Genomic DNA, 22,421 nt, shown 5'->3' on the forward strand with positions numbered 1-22,421 from the left:
CTGTCCACAGAGATAGAGTTATTGTGTGGCCTTATGCTCATTTGTGCCGAAATTTGCCTTTTGGTTTTCACCTGACGCAGTATACCTCATTTTTCTAGGCTGTGACCGAGCAGTGCAGTGAATTTAAATTATCAGATTACCTATAATCCCATTTTATTTAGGAAGGACAAAAATGTTTGTCACAGTCTTCAGTTTGTTTGCTCCTTTGCCTTCAGTGGTTGAACCGATAACCTTCATTGCTCCGTCTCCAGCTTCCTTTTCTTCAGAAAGAAGAGGAGAAAAAGCTTCTGTTTACCTAGCTGTAACTCAGTGCAAGATACTTGGGGCTTACTGATGTGCTGCTGCTGTCTTGGCCTGCCAGAGGAGATAGGATACAGAAAGTTGTTTCCCCTTCCTACCATGTGGAGAACAGAGAATGGGGAGAACACGAGAATAAAGCATGCAAGCATGGCTCAGTTTGTGAGGAGCATCTCACTGTGAGATGCCTCTAGTTGTTCCAGCCTCTGCTGCTTCTGAAAACAAGTTGAATCATCCCAGATTATAGTCTCACATATTAATGTAAACTGTGACTGGTTTTGGTTTCTCTAAATATGCCAGGCTGTAGCTTGTGGTTGTTCAGAAGCTCTTATGCAACACTTTTGGTATTGCAGTCCAGGGGGATGAACAGTGGGGGAGAAGAACAAGTACAGATGTCTTAGGGTAAACCATCTCTGCCCAGTCAAAGTTTTTAGATAGTCAACAGAAGATAGGTTTGCCTGGTGACACTGCCCACTCAACTCCTACTGCTCTGCTGGGGAGAAACAGGAGGACTGTTCCAGTCACCTTCTGAGGTATCCTCTCCTCCTGGAGCTGTTGTGTCCAGCTGTCTCCAGCTGAAAACACCTTGCAGATATCAGTGGTTTACATTATATCTCTCCTGAGAATGCTGTTTTAAGAGATATCTTTTTGGCAGCCCTGCCAGCTGACACAGCTCTTGTTTCGTTCTTACATCACTGCCATAATTGCGCTGGTAAACTATTTGTAGAGTTGCCTGATGAGCTGGTTCGTAGAATTGAACTGGTTTTAAATGGAAAATTTTTCTTTGTGTGGCCTTATAAACAGTTGTACCAGCACAATTCAAGGAAGATCACAGCTTTGGCTTTTCTTAAATAGGATAAGGTCTCAGCACCCTCTGTGTGCTAGGGATCTGGGTGTTGCAGCAGTTGCTGACTATCAGTTTTGTGCTATCTCATGTTGAACAAGGTAATGTTATTCTTAAGGTTGAGAGGGTTTTGCAATCTGAAGAACAAGTTGGGGTACAGGGTATACAACTAATTGAACTGTTTTTATTGGGAATCTATTCTGGAATTTTGGAGATGCCTGTAATGAGCCACATTACTACCCACTATCATCTTTTAAGAGTAGTATTAGCTATGACATTTTGCTCCCCTGTATATAAAATGCACCCTGGATTTCCCTCTTTGCTGTACCTCCCTGAACCCACTGACTTGAACTCCTGGAGCTCCCTTGAAGGTGTAATACTAAAAAATTTTAGCAAAAGATTTACAAAGAATGTGTGCAAAAAGGCTGCACAAGAAGGTTGTAGAAAACTGGTGTTTTCCTGAGGGGGATGTGGGACCACTAAATCCGGCGCCTCAAATACTATGCAGTGGAGTCCATTGTAAATATCTGAGAAAAAGTGTAGGTACTTTTTGATAAAATTTGCCTTTATAGATTTTGCCTTTATATTGAGCAAATGTGACTTGAGTATAGCCAGCAATTTAAAAGATCTGTTTTTTCAAAATAAATTACATGAATACTTGCAGGAGGTAAAGAAGAAATTAGCAGGTGACAGAGTAGAATAGAGAGAAGGATTGCATCTGAACCAAGGGCTAGGTTTGTGAGTAGGAGCATATGAGACAGAGGAGAAATATTACCCATTTAGACTGGAAAGAGTAGGTGAGATTAATGGGATGGGACTATTTCTGCAGTGCAAGTCTTTCAGTGTTACAAGAAGGGCAGAGAATTTCTGTGTTATATGTTGAAGGTGAGATGTTGAAGTCTGTCTTCAGTGACTCAGGTTGCTTTAACCACCACAGAATTAAATGAAGATTCAGGGATAAAGACCATATCTGTGCTTTCTTTCATTAGCACTAAGTATTTCAAAACATTCCTGTTATGTAAAACGCTGTGTATGAGAACTGTACTTGGGATCAGCTGTGCCTGTAATGGAGAAAAAGTAGTTGTTGGGCTCAGGTAGTTGTTGGGCTTGTGGTTGGGGTCTTCACTGTGCCTCCAACTTCTGAAGCAAGCAAATTGGGAAGGTTATTCTGAATCCCTGTATCCAGTGTGCATTGGACTAAGCCTGTATGGGAATAACAGGATGTTTTTATTTGAAGCGCAGGAGACTGAAGAGCATGGTGCATAGTGCCTTTGGAGGGGACTGAAAGGGTTAGGTCCTGCCTAATCAGCATTGAGACCGGGGAGACTGGAGGATCCTAAGTAGGAATGGAACTTCTGTGGAATTTATTTGCCAGAACTGATTTTTTTTTTTTCTACTGAGCAATTCTGAAAAACATGGTGTTTTTCCCACCAAAGCCTAGAGGGTTTTTTTTTTCTAAGGTTCAGCCTAGGTGTAACAGAGGGTGTTTCAAAGATAAAGATCCATGCTGCAAAATTTGAAATTGTTTTAAAGAAAAACTAATAGAGTTTTAAGCAATTGAACCATTTTTGCTGCAAAGTTACCTCACTTTCCACCTCCAGAAGAGAAAAGTCAACCTGGTGAAGATTTATTTGTGTTTCAGCTCACACAGATGAAGTTTTGCAAAGTTATTCACAACTTTAAGTACACTTGTAAAATTAGTAAGGTGGTTTGACACTTCTAAATGGCAAGGCTGCCAGCCAGCCCGAAACAATAAAAGACAAGCTTGGGCACTGGATGACACATTTTTTCTAATATGATAATGCCTGCCTTTAATCTTTTAAGAAAACATTTTTTCAAGACTTACATTGTTACAGGAAATTTACTTTCTTGGATAGTGGTTGAAAATACATATGTGTGTAGCTTGATTTCCACTTAACCAACCAGTTAAATCCTGTTTTAGAGGCAATTTTATTGACTATGATCACAAAACAGGTTATCCATCGGGACCTAAGTGTTTCTTTGAAATGAAAACCAACTAGTAACTAAATTAAGAATATGCTCGCAGAGGTCGTGTTGTAGGTAGTTTTGGGTATGAAAGACACAAATGAAAACTGCCAGAAAATGAGTCTCGTTTGAAAGAGGTGCACTTTCGTTTAAATAGTTATATTTTTCGTCAGCTGTGAGTGAAAGAAGTTGGTCAGTGTAAGGATTGAAAATTGGTATTTTAAACACTAGGTGGTGCCATTGTGTAAAGTTGTAGTTCTGTTAGGTTTCTGAAGTCAGTGAAACCTAAAACGGTGTTTAAAACCTTGTGAAAAATGTATACAGAGAAGTTAGCAGTTGCAAATGGAAGATTTGTACAGGGGATGAATGAGAGTGTGCCTGTAGCTCTGGTTTTGTGATGTGCAGAAGGAAAAGGGATGTCGCAGGAAATGTGTGATAAATTGTTGTTATTTTGACTTTAAGTCTGCTTCTAAGTATTTGCCTTTTTTGGTTTCAAAGCTGGAGAAAGAACTTAACTGACACTGTGTGAATCTAAGAGCCATCTCCTAGCAGCTTTATATTGTGAATATATCAAAACAAGCTTCCCTTGTGTTACTTCAAATACACCCTAAAATGCCTTAGGATTAAAGCAATCATCTGTAATACAATATCTGTGGCTCATCGTTGATTGGCTCAAAACATGAAATACAGCTTTTTTTTTTTTTTTTTTTTCTTGGAACAGTCAATGTGTTTCCCTCATTGTCTGCTTTACCAAAATTCTGCATTCCTTGTCTAATCCTGAGATATTAAAATAATTAAGTGGGATAGTCACAGTTTCACTAATGAGGCATAATTGAGCTTTGGAATACTTTGATATTAAAATTAAAAAGAAAGCATAAAAATGGCTTTGCTGAACATATGCATATTGTTTCTATGTATTGCTACCTGTTTTAAGCAGTAAATGGGGACCTTGGTTGCCTAGGATGGTTGGACTGTCCTGCTAATAGCTTTTTTAGCTTGCAAATCTTTATCACTGAGTGTGTGCAACTCTGTTTATTGGATCTATGAGAAGAGTTAGCTCTAAACAAAGTAATCATTGTAACTTTAAGATGTGAAAATTGGATTGCATCAATGCTTATTCTTTTAGGTTAAGTGGTCAAAAGAAAATCAGTTTTGCAATAGCCATTCAGATCTGGGTGTATGTAAATGATACATTTTTAATTAACTTGTTGGAAGAAATACGTTTGACTTTATTCAGCAAATGCTATAGAATGATTGTTCCTATTGAGTCAGATAAAATATGATTTCATCTGCTTTGTTATTTAAATATATCAGGTCCTAAAAACAATTTATGTGACCTAGAAAACACCAAAGAGTTGGCATCAATTTTTAAATTACTTATTTCTTTCAGGCCAAGAACCCTGTTCTGTAATAATATCTTATACACAGGGTTGCTTATTATAAGTTGTTGCATTACTTTAACTGCTGTGCAAAGCACCTCTCCTGTGTAATTATACAAACATATTCTTAATTATTATGACTTGTGTTAGCGTGATCAAGCAATGGAATATTTTTTCTGTATGTGTTTTGCAATCCTGAAAGAAGGCTGACAAATGAGGAATGTGGTTACTAAATATCGCACATCTCATTAAGAAATCCTTGGAAAGGACAAAGGCCAGGGCAGCTATGAGACTTCATCACAATGAATTGCCTTAAATAACCTTAAAAGATGTATTGATGCAGGAATTCCATTATCCTAGTCTCTTCCTGATCCTTAAGAATCTGCATAGAAAGGTGTTGTCAGATATGAAGAGCACTTGGGGGAACTGGAATAGTTTGTTTACTCCACGTGGAGCAACTTGACTATATCAAACTGAAATGCCTCTCTAACTTCAGTATGCTAGAGTAACATATTTTGTGTTACCTAGTTTTGTGATTTAATTGCTGAGTATCCTGGAGGTAGGACCTATAATGCAACGTTATGCTGCTCAGTTCCATGTGGTGGATCAATCGCTTTTTTACATGTTTATGCATTATTTTCTTATGTCAGTGCCTGGAATACTTGCAGAAATTTTAGGATTGGGAATGAAGCTGGAAAACTTGTAGGGTTCCTCTCCCTATGTCCATTAATTTTGCCATTCCATTTCGAACTGCTGTAGGGCAGCGCAGCATAGATCATGATAATCATTAATGCAAGTAAGTTTGTGCATGTGTAGTCACGTAAGAGAGATGGTTTTGGCTCTGTGATTTCATAAAGCTTTTGAAGTTGTGGCCATACAGCTAATGAAGGAGGAGCAGTGGGTAGAAGAATATAGTTACTTCCCCAGGACATGTATCTGAAGCAGCTTTATTTGGTGGAACGCTGCTTTTAGGGGTAGCTGCTGATATATATATGGAGAAGCAGTGTAATGATGCACAACTTGGATGACCAGTGGTGGAGGCAAAAATTTGGCATAATACAGGCCACTGTCCATCTCTGAACTCACTCCAGAGCTGTCACAGATAGATAGGGGAGTTCTTGGCATTGCCAACAGGCATTTTGTATTACCATCTGAAAGCTCATTACACTAACTTGATGCCAGTCAGTTGCAAACTAGTTGCATATTGAGAAATCAACTGTTGGGACTGTTGTGAAAATTTCCAATGCTTTTAGGGAGGAGGCTGCTGTGAAATGCAGCAGCAGTGGGGATGTTTCATAAATGGAATGCTCAACACTTTAAGTGGTATTGGGAAGACAAAAGTGCCTATCCTTTCTTCCCTTCCCCCATTACCCTATGCAAACAAAATTTTTGATGGGAAACAATACTTTATAGGATGCCACAAGTGGACAGCAACAAGTATGGACAAATACACTTATGCCCTCCAGCTGATACTGCCAAGCATATCAATAGGGGAGCAGGTCAGAGGAGAACAGATGTCAACAATTTAGTCGCTACAGGTAAACCCCTGCAAGGTGTCTTGATGCTGGAGTTTGTTGTCTTGAAGCAGGTTCCCAGGAGATGTTGAAGGTTGTGTTCACAAGACCACCAGACAAACCAAAAAGAGATAGCACTGCTGCTTTTTACCAGGATGGCCTCCCTCTCTGGGGATGCAGCAGTGGAAAGGGAATACTAACTGTGAACCATTGGGAAGGAAATGCTGGATGTGGCAGTAGGCATGCCAAAGTCTTTGCCTTTTATTTTCTCATGATCTGTAGGTGTGAGAAAGACATGGCTGCTGTAATGTCTGTATTTTTCATCATACTGAAAAGAGACATTCCTGATTGCCTTAGAGTAATTTAAAGGGAGAGGTGTCAGCTAGTCCACCTAGTCTTGGAGCTGTGGAGGACACACAGGTATGGATGCAAGACCCGCTCAAATGCAAAGCAGTGCAGTGAGGGATGAAGCGTGACGAGCTGCCTGAAGAATAGATAGGAATGTGTCTGTAAAACCAGAAAACCAACAAACATTCTCTATAAAATTATTCCTTTTCATTTAGAGTGACATAAAACATCAAAAATTCAGCTCAATTAAAGTGTGAGGACATCACTTTGGGAAGGTCAGCTTAAGTGCCCTATCTGTTTGAATGTCTTTTTTTAGACAAACCCTGTGTTCTGGTGATTGCCCTTCCTCCTAGATGTATGGCTTCACTAGAGCCATACTCATTTGGCTGAGTTTTCCCATGACTGCTCAATAATAGTACAGAGGGGAACCCACAGAGAATTAATCCAGTCATGGTTGTGCTAATTTCCAAAGGAGCAAGGGAAAATAAGGGGAGTTTGTAATAAATGCAATATAAAACCTGTTTACATGACTGATTCTCCTCCCCACCCCCACCAGCCTGGCCTTACCTCATTCCAGATTCCCCTGTTCTAGCTGAAAGCATTTTTGTGAAGAATGCTACCCGGAAAATTCCCTTTTTTATCTTGGCTATGAAAGACATTTCAATGGAAAGAGGGAATCTGTCTAAATGTGTTGCTGTTGAAAGAGGATTGGTTTACAGTCACATAGTCTGATGTTCTTAGGAGGACTATACATTTAATCTTTGATCTAGAAATTATTTTAAGAGTCTGCGCTAAAAGCTAAAAGCAGTTCTATCTAAATGTGCCATCTTGAGCTCCAGGATTGTGGTCCAGAAGGATTGCCGTTTTTCTGAGTGAATTTTCTCAAATATGGTTTTACTGCATAATTTCAGGGGGTTTCCTCTATCTTCATTTAGCTGGTATATTATTTTCAGATGAAATATTTTGCACAGGCTCCATGTAAATGATTTTTTGGTTCTGTATTCAGGGAGGAAGTAGACTGTCCTCTTTGAGGTTATAGTGTTAACACTGTAATAAACTATTTTTAGGGATGATGCAGACAATTGGGTATTCTATCTGACTTATTCCAGTCTGATCTCCAAGAATAGCGATTTTAAGGAAGGTAAGTCCTCATGTATGAAGAGTGTGTTACTGAAGATTTACTTCCAAATTTTAGCAAGTGAATATGGTTTGAAGCAGTTCATTGGCTTAATGGATTGAGACATCTCTGAAATGCATCAGAAGCCTGAAAGAGTCTCAGTGTAGTGAAAGGTCAACACCATTTTATGTGTTTATGGGCAGTTGCAGCCTTCAGATAAATAAAGCACTTAATGCGTGTACTTTAATACCAGTGAAGCCAAAAATTTATAAACATGAATTTTAGTGCTTTGCCAAAGCAAAGCATAGCTTTGGCAAAGAAGTTGTTTTGGCACTTTTTTTTAAGCCGTCATGGAGCTTGGAATGATGTGCTCATCTAGGCAAGTAGGCTTCTAAATTAAAATTTTAAAAATAGCAAGGGTGTATTCTTGCAAGTGGGAGTTGAAAAGATGACGGAAATATGCCCACCCCACACACGTACTTTTCAAAAACAGAGGGCAGCTTCTGTATTTGATCCTGGAACCCCTTCCCAGCTTCATATTTTCCTAGTTAATATAACAAACATCCTCTACCATCTTTAAACAGTGACTCAGCCACTGCGTACAGAAGCTTATATTGCCTTAGTTGTATTTTGTCTTTCCATAGGGATATAGGGTATTTTCCAATTCTTTCAGACTAATGATTTTCCTAAATACTGTCTTTTCTTCAGAATTGCAAATACAAATACATGCTGTTCTTAATGATACTGAACACTGTTCAACCTGTGCATCATGTATTTAACTATGAGACAAATCCGACTCTCTCTATATATTATTTTTGTAAAATATACAATTAACTAAACTCAGCCTTTATGTAGTAAACATGCACTTCAGATAATCTTTTCAATGAGAATAATGCAGACATTACACCCATTCTGATATGGAGAAGGTGATCCATGGGGGAAAAAGATACATGTGCATAAGTCAATTATTTGAGAATAGAGTCCTTAATTTCTTCAGGCTCTATAGAAAGAATTTTGGCATCTGCACATATTTATTTTAGAGATATAGGGGTAAATCTTCAGCACAGAGCATGGGGAGTTAACCATGGAACATTCATTAACGTTAATGGGATTTCTATGGCTAATTCCCCACACACTGGCTGAAAATTTAGCCCAAAGAGATTTGAAAAGTGATGTTGAGAAGCAAGTTGGTCGGTTAGCCTCATTACTTTCATGTTATTAACTGCTCTATCTGCCACTGGCTTTGTATGAACACTGAGATATTATACTTAACAGTTAAGAATAAAGGGCTGTGTGCTAAATACAGATTCTAGTGTGGAGGTAAAGTAATGCAATTATATGAGCAAATTTGGGGTATTTTCAGAAAAAAAATCTGCAAAGCCATAGAATAGAATGGGAAAAAAAGATATTAAGGCATATATTTAGCAGCAGAAATGGCTTACATTTCCAGTTTCTCTAGTACAGCTTTAGCACAAAAAGAAAGTGGGTTTTTGTTTGGTTTTTTTTAAACTTAGAATTCCACTATTGGGATCTAACTTCAGAACTGGCCAAATCTGAGCAGGGGGTTGGACCCAATGACTTCCAAGTTCCTTCCAGCCTAAATTACTGTATGATTTGGACTTAGTAGAGCATTTTTCCTAAAGCCTTTTTGGACTAGTTTTCTTTTATAAAGTTAATTGAGATAAGATAGGAAAGTCAGTTTCTGTTTATCTTAAAATTTTGAAGACTGATTGAAACCTGGGCAAACATAAAAAGCTATTTAATCTACTGAATTGAGAAGATTGTTTTAAAAGGAAATACAGGCTCTAATTTAAAAAGTTTATCAGATTTATGTTGCTCTTTTTTGTGTTAAGGATATGCAACAGAGAATATGTGTGAAATGTGAATAAGTATGTGTGTGCATATGTATATTCACATTTCTTTTTTTTTTAGCTGTTTCCCTTCCTTTCTAGGGGAGCTATTAAATTGCTTTTCCAGTTGTTATTCAGAGCAGTCAGTAGCCAGCCGTTAGAGGGTGCTTCTGCACCAAGGAGCTCTCTTTTCTTAAAACCCAATTTACTTAACTTTAAGTATTTGTAGATTTAATGAAGAATTGTTTTATGTTTCCTAGAATTACCCAATTTCTTCTTTAATTTGCATTACTTTGTGGAATACTATTCTTGGAATTCAGAGGATTAAAATACAGATAACTAAAGGTGATTCAAAGAGGGTGGAATGATTCAAAGCAGCAAAATTATTACATTTTGTAATTGTTAATGTAAAAATGAAAGAAAATACACATAGACCCCATGCAAGTGAAAAATGGACTGGTCTCTTACCTAATGATAGAGATGAGCCTCTGTACTTTATAGCACTTGCTTACAATATTACTGCCTCTTTCAGAGATAGATTTGTTCATTATAACTCCATATATTTGCAGCAGTAGTAAAATAGATGCAGTTTGTAAATTTCTGCCATTGTTAGTAAAGATTTAAAAATAAAACTCTCAGTAAAATACAGATGTTTTCTCTCTAGACTCATCATGATTTGTCACTCAGTAGCAAACTTAAAAATAGTATGTCTTTGCTGTAAGAATGTGCAGACAGCAGAATTAGGGAACTGGTTTTATAGCCATTTATCCCAGGAATACCATTTTAAAGTCTGCACTTCTGACCCAGGACATTGGTGCAAGGCGAGTGAATGAGGATGGAGATAAGACTTCTAAGAGAAAATTCTGCTGTTATGGAATTAGTTCCTAAGACTGATTGAATAAAAGTAATTACATTTCAAAAGTGGCGCATACTACAAAGTAGGACATCTCGGTTATGCACTCAGCAAAAAAAGCTGCCAATTGGAAATCTTTGTCAAAGCCAGCCCATGGAGATGGTGATTCTGAAAAAACTCCTCCTGGAGAATTTGGTACATCTTGGCATGAATTTTCAGATTCAGGTTAAGGATTTCTGGTATCCAACTGCTTTTGAAAGCTGTGAAAACTTACAAAGACCTTCTCTAATAAAATGTCGACTGACAGATGGAGAAACTGGCATGGAGCTCAGGAAGGGGAGGGATAAAAATTTTCTTCAGCAGCTTCTTAAGAAGCCATATAGCCTCCTAAGCCTTAAACAAAAAGGGTATCAAAATGTCCCTTCAGGCGTAAGTGTCCACATTTTTATTGCACCTTTCTATGTTGATATGCTCTTAGCACCGTATTGGTATCGAGGGCTGCTGGTACTGCTGTGTTTAAATTTACATATACATCACTTGGGTATCTTTTCTGAGCTTGAAGGGCCATTCTTCTGAAAAAGCAGTGTTTACGTTGCAAGAGCATGTGGAATTAAAATTGGTGAATCTCTCCATCATCATACTCCCTAATAACTTGGGAATTTCATATTTGCATAAATATTTAAGTAATATAAATTTCAACATCAGTGGGTGTGCTTTGTGAAGCTGACATGCATTGTTATATAACTAATTTGATTCTAATTCTTCCAAGAGATTATATGGTACTTATTTATGTTTCTTTTAGCTGTTAAAGGCTGTACACTTTAGTACCTGGACTGTCTAGTTCAGGCTCCCCTCAGTTTTCTTCTAATTTGGGAGTAGAATCTGGGCAAAAGTAAAACATCTTTCTTAACCATATCAAACAACAGAATAATTGGATAGTGTGAACATATTGTTCTTTCGATATAAAATTTGGAGCTTCTGAATGAATACACAGAATGACTGGTAGCATGTGAGTTCTTTGAAGATACTAGGCATTGAAGGTTGTGTGATGTGTGATTTTGAAGGTAATTGTTCATAGGTTTCCAAAGAGATTTTTAGATTAGACCTATGACAACAATGTAACAGGGTGCTAAGGAATTCTGTAACATAACAGTTTATACAATGCCCAGCAAACTTTAGCCCTAATCTGTTAAGTGTTTGGTACTATGCTTGTGCAGATCATAGTAATTTGGAAGCAAATATTAGTGTACATACTCTGCTCACTAGGAGCTTGGACCAATAGACCCGGTAGTAGGTTTTCCTCTGAGCTGAATGGTAACAGGATCCAATTTTAAGTCACAGACTTTTTAAAAATTAGCTAGGTGGATTTTGCTGCTGGTAGCATATTTGACGAGCTGTTGTAAATCACTGGTTGAGTTCGTAACTGGTACTTTAAAATTAGAACCAGACAGGTAACAATGACAGGTTAAATGAAAACAGGGAGTCTGCCTGATCTTACACTTTAGTAAGTTAATTGCTTCTTCTGGTATTATACTTTATAATTTTAACAGACTTTGGAGGGTTGATTCCTTCAGTAAACATCTCTTATATTAGTAAGAGCTGCTTTGTATTACTTTTTTTTCCCTCAACAAGTACCGTAAAGCCATCAGTTAATGATGGGAGTAGAGCTAATAAGCATAGTCATGAAAAGAAAGGATAGATGATCAAGTATACTGGATATGCTAACTCATGACTAAAGATAGTAAGGATGCATGTATTTTGATTATGTCAATCTTGTCTCGTTCAAATCTGTCCACTAGGAAAAACAAACTCAATATACAGCTGGACAAGCAAGACAGTAAGCCTGAAGCCAGAGAGTACATCACCAGTATTTTCTAAAAAAATAGATGGTCATTTCTGTGGAGAACCAATTCACGTTTCTCTCCATAATTCAACTACATATTGGGAAGATGCTGCAAGATAGCTGGATGTTTCTGAAGTACTAATAGCTGACTAAAACTCCATTTTACATTTAAAGAAGATTATAAAATATAAAATGTACAAATTCCAGTACTGCATTATTTCACAGAAATTAAGAAGGACTACTAGCTTATGCCAACCAGAAATTAGAGCAATCACATATATTCTTTCAAGATGTGAAACTGGGGTTGGCGAATGAAATTACCTCTACATTAGTGTCAATATCTAGCATATCAAATAAAGATACCATCATTTTCTGCTTTTTGAGGCAGATGAAGCTGATCATAAAGTGACACCTAACAGTTTTCATCCAGTGGTGATGGTATTATTAGCAAGAGGAAAGTCTTCATTAAGAAGTGTTGGACGATATCTGTTGTGATCCGATGTGATCTGCAGATCCTGAAACTCAATTTTTCTTTACTATGGATAGTCAAATTTATAGAGACGGTGCTGGTGGTTACTACATCTGTTATCTTTCTGATGTAGGACAGGTTTGAGACCAAAGCTGTGTTAAGTACTGGTCAAAGGCAAGTGCAGGTATCTTACTGACAGATTGTCTTACTCTGCTCACATAATCAGTAGAATGAAGGTGTACTGAGCTTTTAGCCCTTGAAATGCTCATATTAGTACTGTAGCCAGTTTGGGTCCCCTGCCTAGTCAATGGAAAGAGATTCAGCCCATCAATTTTTTCTTTTATGCATGTTTTCTTGGACAGCACTTAAGCACTGTGGTAGCCAAACAATATCATGTGGCTGTCCATCTTACACACAGCAGACTGGCAACCTGGACAAAAGGCAGGATTACCTTGGATTCTTCATCAGCAGATTCAGAAAGACCACCTCCCATTTGGCCACATTCAGATCGGTATCACTGCCAAGAGACACGAATGCTTCTGTCATAAGTAAACTGGTGAATGAACTGAGCATCTCAAGTTAATTCTGTTTGGCAGGAAATGTTTCTTTTGGTTTTGGTAACTGGATTGCTTAAATAATCTTTTTTTGTTGTTGTAAAAAATAGTCAGTTTTTGCTTGAACTTTCTCCTTTCTTTGTCTCTCTCCACCCCAATCCCTCCCCACCCCCACCACCCTAACTTGCTGTTTGTCTCATGCTGCGGACATTTTCTTGTAAGGCAGGTTTCTGAAACTAGCTCTACTTACAGACCAAATATTTTACTTCCAGGGCTCTCCTAAGAGTAATAGAGTAGTTTGTAGTTCAGTATTAAACTCTGTGTACATTTTGTTTTATATATGATCCCACTGCTCAACAGTTTCAAACGTGATTATGAAAATGTTTAGACAAATGCATATTTTTCTTCAAAGTTATTTTCCCTAATGCATATCTGCATAATTAGAATATAACACAAACTATACTGTAGCATTACAATCAGGAATTAATTATTGTAATGTGAAATTTTCATTTTTTGCCTTTCCTAACTGCAAAGGTGAGTATGGCTTAAAACTGAAAAAATATTAGTCCTTTTCAGAGAAACCTGTTTGAAGATCATAAAGGAGTACAAAAGAAGAAAAGCTTTTTGTTTGTGTTTGCAATCAAATCTTTCTTAAAAGGAAGTCTGACACACAGGCATTGTAGGTTTTTTAATATTACATTGAAGAAAGCAAGATACAAGTCTCACTGGATTAACTGGAATTCAAGTATAGCAGAAAAAAAATCTAAAAATAAATGCTCGCAAACAAGAAGCTCAATGAGCCTTGCAAATGGCTATTCAAAGGTGATTTTCAAATATTAGTGAAGCTTAATTTATTGCTTGCCTAATTTATTGCCTGCATCAACACAAAGCAGAAGAAAAAAGGTCAACATGAAGAAACTACTGAAAATTATTTAAATGGCAAAAAATTTTGAAAAAGAATAAAAAGTACATTTAAAGGTGTTGTAGGTCTAAAAATAGTCAATCTGTTCTAGTAAATTTATTCAGCTCATACAGTGTACTCAGAAATATATTTCTGTTTTTAAAGACAGCTTGCAAATTTGCAAGATTTGTAAATCAAATCAACATGTGTGCCAATGTGCTTTTGAAAATTCTTTAAACAAGTACTCAGTTAACAAGCACAGTATAAAATATTAAAGGCAAGAGCTGTATAGTTCAGTGAGAAATCTGTTGATACAGTACATAAAAGAAAAGCTAAATGTTTGTGCTATATTTTCAGTGCTGCCCTTAAAAACAAAATAACTGACATCCTTACAGATCTGGTTAGTTGTTTGATAGCTAAATCTGAAATACTGCGTAAAAAAGATAGAAGAATCTTATTTGTTTAGGTGCAAGTATAGTTAAAATTCAGATTGGACTACTCATTGCTTTGGACTTAACTGTTGTTCTGACCGCTGTTTATTTAATAGTAACAGCCCATGCTGCAAGGCCAGCTGATGAACTAAAATGCCTATGCGTAAAAGCATAAGTGGAAAGAAACAATTCAGATCTGTTGCTGTCAATAATACTGCTGTGAAGCCACACATTTACATAATTAATTTCCAATGTGAACTGCTGATCTCAGTTTAAAGACCTGCTGATGTAAACCTCCTTCCTTGCAAACAGGAGTTACAACAATGGTAGGGCAATGGAGCAAGGACTTTTCCTGTGCCTGAATAATTTGCAGGTCCTTTCACCTTTTGATGTTCATTTCTGTTTAGCTTAAAAAAAAAAGGAGATTTTGTTATCTTCTCTTTTGGCTGACGATAAGAAATCGCTGTTATGAAATTTTATGACCAACTGACCTTTAGTATCGAAAAATTGGTTTATTTACAACAACAATCACTATTTAAAAGAATGGCGTAAAACAGTTTGACATTTAGTACTTCTGTAATTACCTTATGTCATGTGTCAGCACTGGATATCTGTAGTTTGGATCACTTATCTACTATCTGGCTTATATAAAGGCCTTCAGGGTCTTTATCAAAATGTGTATATGAACTTTTAACTCTGTGAAGTAAAAACCTGGGCTGATTATATCTGTTTTCTGTGACCTTAACTTTTCACACCTACTCTGCCGGAGAGTTGTGATAGATTGTAATACTTGCCTGCAGTATCAATTGGAGAATGATTCCTAGCTTCATTAATGTTGTCAGAGGTGTGGCTGATACGTAAACTAAGTATCTTCTTGACAAATGACATCGCCTCCCTCAAATTCATGCTGCTTCATTGTTCTTAATCTTATTATCTGTTTAACTGATCAATAGTTGTCTTTCAAAAGAGTGTCTCAATAATACATATTGGAGGTGTGTTTCTGAAGGTAGGAGAGACGGTAGTGTGGTTTGGGCAGTGATCCTGTCATCATCTACTTGGGTGACAACTCAGCAAAACTCGTGCCTTGGTTTTGACACATGAACAAGCAATTAGGTGGCGGCAAGTTGCCCCCATATAGATTTCCCATAGTATTTCTGCACGTGTCCCTAAATTTCAGCACCCTCTATCTAGTAGATAGAGTTTTAGTTTAGAGCTCAGGGGATGAACTGGACAGCTGTGTCTCAGCCAACAATTCATATCCTGAACAATGGCCTGCATGGCTTTTTGCCCACATACAACTAATTTGTTTTACAACAATAATGTCTCAAACACTGGTGCTTTAGATTAATATAAATTAAGTCTGGTGACAGTTTTTTATGGTTACTCTTTAATGACATGATACTGTGGGCTTTGCCGTGGTGGTAAAGGAGACTGTCACTGCAGAACCAGTTGCAAGATCAGGGCCTCAACATTTTGAATGCAGTTAAAATAGTTGAGTATAAGTGTATTAAGCCCAGCATAATTGCACAAGAAGTAATCTTCATTGATACCACTGGAGATAAAATGTTTGTTCTGTTTTACAGCACTTACAGAATTTAAGTGTTCTTAATATGTGTCAGATAGCCTTAACGTTCTTAAGGAGTTGTATGTGTATTTTACAGTTAAGTATGTAAGTATCTTAAAGTATGAAAACTCAGTAAATATAACTGTCATTGCAAAAAAGAGGATTATTTTCAGACTCACAAAACAATAAAACAAACCTCACAAAATTTAATTCAATGGAGCATAATACTACTTCACAGCATATGGGAATAAATTTACAATGTATAATTTGCATGCCAGAATTCTTGAGTTATCAGATAGTGTATTTCCTTTCAGTCATTATTCTGCAAGCCATATTTAGGTATTGCTCACAACAGAAGCTTCACTGTGTATTTCAATACAGAGTGCTCTTGCGTGTTTTCCTATGTAGATTGGGGAAGTTAGAATAAGGAGAACCATTTGCTTCATTCATGTGTTTGGCAAAAATACTCTGAGTCATCGAAGTCTGAAGAGAGAGAAAGTAGCATTGAAGAGAAAGAAAGTAGCAACAGTAAATATTTGCCTAGAATAAAATCAGCAACAGTAAATATTTGCTTAAAACAAGATTTATGATACTTGAATAACTTCTTATTTGTGTTAGCTGAAAATATTCTTAAACCAATATTGTAATATGAATTATAATGCACTGAGTAGATTTATAAGAGCATGCCTGTATTTCTACATCTTAAAATCAGAGGTTGGTCTTACAGACAGGGGACCTGATTTTCATTTATACTACAAAATCTACACTTCTTTTCTCAGTGGAAAAGGGATTTAAAGGAGAAGTAAATAAATATAAGAATAAAGCCCACTGTGCTACTAAAGATAGCAAAGATCTCAGGCAAGGAGTTTCAGTCCCAGGAGTAGTAGCTGTGAGGAGGGGCTGACCTAGACTCGGAAGAAGTAGCTGCAGACAAGGAAGGGTCTGAGTTCAACAAGCATCTAAGAAAAAGGGAAGAAAAAGAAGATGAGCCCAAGCCTGCCTGTAGGTGGGAAGGTGCCATACTGCAGTGATGCAGAGGTATTGGGGAGCAGGGGAGGGAGGTTGGTGAGATACCAGTGGGCCAGCTGCAAGAGGTCTAGGCATGGGGACTACCAAAGCCAGCTTGCAGTTGCCATTACAGAAGAATTAGTAACCCATTTGATCCCATTTATTCTGTCTGTGCTTTATATAGACACAGCATTTTTGATCTGATCTTGAACGACAGAACGGGATTCACTGTTGTGGTTAATCACAGTCTTACTGTAAATGGGACTCTGACCCTGACTGCTATTTATTATGCACTCCAGAGCTTCTATTTGTGATACACATGTTTCAGACTGCCAGTGCAAAGTGAAAAATGAACACTAGAACCTCTACTTATCAGAAAATTAAGTTAAATTTCCACAGTTAAATGAATGAAACATTTAAGAAGGAGAACAGCCTATTTTCTGCATAGGTGATAGAATTGGTAACCTGTGCCATCCAAGGGAAGGATTGTGCAATGGGAGGGGAGATCAGAATGCCATCTTTGCACCCATTTAACTTCTAACCAAATTAAAACTAGGTCATTCTGTGCTATTGCTACAATGTCTTAAATCCAAACATTTGTGAAATTTAAGAGTTCTAGCTAAAACTTCAGAGCTGATCTTACCAGTGGACCCATTGAGCCAAGGCCTTAAAACCTGATCAGACTCCTATAGTGACTAGATTTCTACACAGGAGCAAGAAACTATTCACACATGCCTATTTGCATGATTTGCTTTAAACATTTGGGCCAGTGGCACAGGTAAGTGCAGGCTTGCTCGTATCCATTAGTGAGGAACGAGTACATTTGACAATGTCTGTATGGCAATTTGTTCACCAAGCAACAGAACTAAAGAATCTCCAATGATCTCCCCCTGCCCAGCTGACATGTGCTTTGTGCTTTTCTCTTCTGCAGCGGTGGTATAGCCAATATATATGATATATGCTCTCCACAGTCCCCACATCTGCCCCTTTTCCCCCATCTGCTGCAGTCTCAGAATCCCCACACTTTTCACTACAACCTGCCACTCTTTCTTTCCCCACTCCTGTCCAGTTCCCCCCCATGTCTGCAGCCACCATGCCGACCACTGTCTTACATAGGCTATACCCCCTTTGTTAGATCTTCCAGCTTGGCAAGAAACAATGTGCTCTGACTGGGCTAGATCTACAGATTTGACCAAGAAGAGTGATTAGGGCCTAAGCTATCCATATGTGTGCCTCATTTTTGGTACTAAGACAATCTTTCCTTGTGCCCAACTGCAGATTTGAACAGCATTTGCAGGAATTATATATTTTTGAGAATTTCTTTTCTGAGAAAACAAATCAGAAGATTAGATTTAGCTTCATCAATGGATTAAAAAATTAAAAGGGTTAGACTGACACACAAATGTAAGCCTCATTTTCTTAAGAAACCAAATTAAAACTGTTATTAAACATAAATTTAGCAGTTTCCTTTAATTGCTGTGCTACTGACTTTTGGTGTAATAAATTGCAGATGTGAAGGAAGAATCTGAATTGTTGCTGCTTAATGCCAGAATACAAAATGAAGTTTTACAAAATCTCCTGATTTTACTGACTTTCTTTCTGAATGTGTTTATTATATATCAAACAGGCTATTGCTTCATACAACTGTAAAAAGTCGAAGCCTATCTTGTAAGATTGGGAGAATATTTTGCAATTATCTATGGAAACATGACTGAGAAAAATTTTTACTGGTCTATTTTAAAATTATTAATTACATAAATTTTAAGTTGATGTACCTAAAAATGTAAAAGATATGTTTAAAATTTTATTTTACATGCTTTACGCAAAGAGAATTTCTTTGTGTCAAAGCATATAGCGAGTAGCTATTGATCTAATGCACATAGTTCAATCTAAACTTTATCTTACAGAGTCAAATATTACGTTTGTGAATCATATCTGTGCTGCAGGGAGTATCTCTCCTTGGTGAAGGAGAAATTAGTCATGAAGAGGAAGAAAAAAATTATAATGATTTCTGCCTCAAATATTATATCATGGAAACATAGAATAAGTTTTAGGATGACTTGATGGCTTACCTTGTTTATTGAGTATTTGGTGTGTGAGTTACAACTCAGACATTGGGAATGAGCTGTAGCAATACCAGAGATAGGGTGTTAACATTGGAAGGGTGGAGGAAAGGAGGCAGAACTAAGATCGAGGGTAGTCTGTTCTGGAATCTATAGCTAGTAGAGCTATTGTGTAATTAATCTGAAGTCAAACAAAAAATACATGTTTTTCTGAATTAGAGATCATTGTGGCTATTATATTTTCCATTTTCTGAAAAAAAAAAGTAGACGACATGTAGAACATGAATGCGATCTGGAGTACAAGAAAACAGAAGCGTGGCCTGTGCTGATTCTTACAAAAGAATTCCTGGTATAGTATTTTTTGCCAAGAAAGTCTGATTCCATGTGTGTAGTGAAAATGGACTCTGCAGCATTTTCTTTTATTTGGGCATTTTGTCCTATAACATCTGCCTAAACCCATGTCTGAAGTGCCCGTCTAGTATGAGTACGCAAGTTATTGCACTAGCTTTGTAACTGTGCTGTGGCATAGAGGTGCCTGCTTTCTGACTAGCTTTGTATTTTACCTTGTTTCGCCTCCTAGGAGTGTGTCCCAAACTACAGAGATATTTTGGAGGAGATCTCACTTCCTTGTTTATTGCTCTTTCACTAGCAACGCTGGATTTGTGGGAGCACGTTGGCCCACCTTCAGTGAAATAGGCAAATGGTTGTCAAACATGGTCCTGTAGCCTGGCAGTTACAGGATTTACTCTTAGAGGGGAACTTGGGATAGTGCTGTGGCACCGAGCCATGCCTCTGGCATGTAAACTGCAAGGTTCAGATAGCCTGTTGTAGTCAGCATTTCCTATGCTCTAACTCAAGGTCACTTGTAATGCATTTTCAGAGGTCCATGTTTTTGGGATGCACTTGCCTTGGGAGCTGCATGTACCTTTCATAAGTACCCCACTCTCCCATGTAACTGTATGGAAAGACGAGAAATATTCAGTGCCCTGCATAGTTCCTAATTATTTGGCATGACAGCAGCTAAACTGAAGGTGTCGGAGTGGACCCTAGGTATCAATTTCAGCATTTGTTGAGGTCATGAAGTGGCCAGATGGTGGTTTTCTGTATCAGTGATTGAACAAAGGTTTACTAAACTGAGGAATTTTTGTTTGGTTTGTTTTTATTTTTAAACAAAGCACTCCTACCACAGATACTGGAGCAGGCTAACCTTTGTAGAACATATCCATTTGTCAGTAAGCTTTTGCAACCACCAAAATATCCCCGCCTATTGTTGTGGAGATATTGTGAAAACAGTCAGTCAGTGGTGTGTTAGCCAGAAAAAAAGAACCATCTATTAAATTGAATTCCAGTTTTACTTTAACAATACAGAAAGATCCCTTTGTCATCCTCATCCCCACTTTGCTGGAATATAATGATGTGGTAAATGGTGACATGTAGTTGTATAACTGAAAGTTGGTGTGTATTCCTTCAAAAGAAACAAGAAAGAATAATTCCTCTGAACAAAATATTCAGACTTTGCAATGCTGTATTTTGTTACAGAAGCAAATTTTCTCTCTCTTTTTTTTTCTTCTTTTTTTTCCCCTTGTTAGACTATAACTAATTGGAAGGTATTTCAGATTAGAGTGCTGGTAGACTGGACCAGTATTTCTTGGGCAGATGTCTATTCTCACTGGCACAACGGTAACCAGCATTGAAATAATTAGCTGATTTGTGAGTGCTCAGAGTTCAAAGAAAGGGAAAAGCAAAAAGCTAAACTCAAAATTGGAATAATTGACAAAATCTGTTTTACCTTTTTAGGTACATGGAGATTTTTGCTTCATCTAGGTTATTCAGTGCAGAACTGAAATGCAGTTCTTTAGAACTCTTTTGGTTTTTAACATTTTCTTACAAACTTTTTTCTCACTTTTGAGGGAAATTTTTTTAAAGTACGTGCCTTGGACACTGAGTATTTAGTGCTTATTTGAAAGCTTCCTTCTGTGTTTTGGAGAGTTTCTTCTGTGTCTCTGACACTCAGTGAAAAAATAAGGACTTGAAAGTCTCTGATCTGTCAGTTTAGAAGGCACACAGCAGCATTAAAATGTTGTGGGATAGCTTTATTTTCAGTAGGAGGACACAACTAAAAGGACCCCATGGAGCCTACATACAAGAGCTTTGGAGTAATTTGGGGAATTTATGTTAGATTATTTGTCATGCCGAAGTCTAGTCTTACCTTGTCTTCTGGGCAGATGTGCCTTCTCTCCAGCTGAACAGATCATCTGTCAGTCAAAGGGGTTTTTTCTTTCCTTTTTTTTTTTTCATTCAACCCATGATAGGATTTGTAGAAGTTCACTCAATCCAATGACTTCCTATTAGTGAGAGATTCTAATCTAGCATCTATGGGCTGTGGGGAATGCAAGTTTTGTTTCACTTGCTAAAGTAAGAATGGAAAAAAAGAGAAAACAAATAAGAAAAATATCATATACAATCTCCTTTTACTGTAGTCCACATGGAAAATGAGGGGCTGCCCTCATCCATATTTGTACCAAAAATGGTTCCCATGTTCAACAGACCACCATGCTACTAATCTCCTTGCATTTTTTTTCCAAGCCTCATTCTTGCCCAAGATAAAAAGTGTATTCCATTTACTAGATATGTGGTGTGAGCTTTTATTTTTTGCCTTTTTTTTTTTTTGATAGAACTATAGGATTTAGTAAGTCAGCAAGACTTTTTGTACAAAAGATCAGTGTAAAGAAAATGCTATTTCCACCTGGTGCTATTTCAGTGGATTAGGCGGCGCATCAAAACATACATATTAGCTTGAGTGATAATACCTCAAGGTGTCGTAAAGCTCTGCTGGGGCTATGATAGCTTCTTCGATGCTACCAGAGATTCTTGCACATATTTTTCATCCTAGCACTCTTGATGTGAACGTCTGATACTCTCTGTAATAGAAAATCTGCAATCATCTTGTAATTGGTTCATTATCTAGATGGCACTAATGGAAAGGAAGTGAAGAGTCCACTTCAAAAAAGAAAAAAGTTCAAGTACAGTACCATACCAACAGTGGGTGTTAAGTGTGCTGTATTTGTGTAAACTCCCCTTCAGAGTCCATCTTTCAGTGGATTCTTGGGTGGAGCAAACTAAATGAAAGTAATTGGTCTGATGGCCCACTTAAATCTACAGCACCGCAGGAAATTACTCGGAAGTCTGTTGGTTACTGTGTCTCAGAAGTTTCCCAGTGCTCCTTTGAAACACAACACATACTCTAGTGGGAATATTCAGATGGATTGTTCAAACAAACAGAGTAAACATTTTTATAACTGTAGTCAATGTATATAATATTTCAACTCATATGCTTCACAACTATTGTAAGTTTTAATTAATTTAATGTAAGTCCTCTTTTTTTATTTAGAATTATGTA

At 37.4% G+C, this 22,421-nt stretch overlaps 1 protein-coding gene across 3 annotated transcripts in view; it reads left to right on the forward strand.

Annotated features, from left to right (window-relative positions):
- Positions 1-22,421, forward strand: part of WDPCP (WD repeat containing planar cell polarity effector) — a 156,857-nt gene that overhangs the window by 27,156 nt on the left and 107,280 nt on the right. The window lies entirely within an intron of this gene.

This window comes from Phalacrocorax carbo, chromosome 3 (assembly GCF_963921805.1).
Source record: "Phalacrocorax carbo chromosome 3, bPhaCar2.1, whole genome shotgun sequence".
NCBI lineage: Eukaryota > Metazoa > Chordata > Aves > Suliformes > Phalacrocoracidae > Phalacrocorax > Phalacrocorax carbo.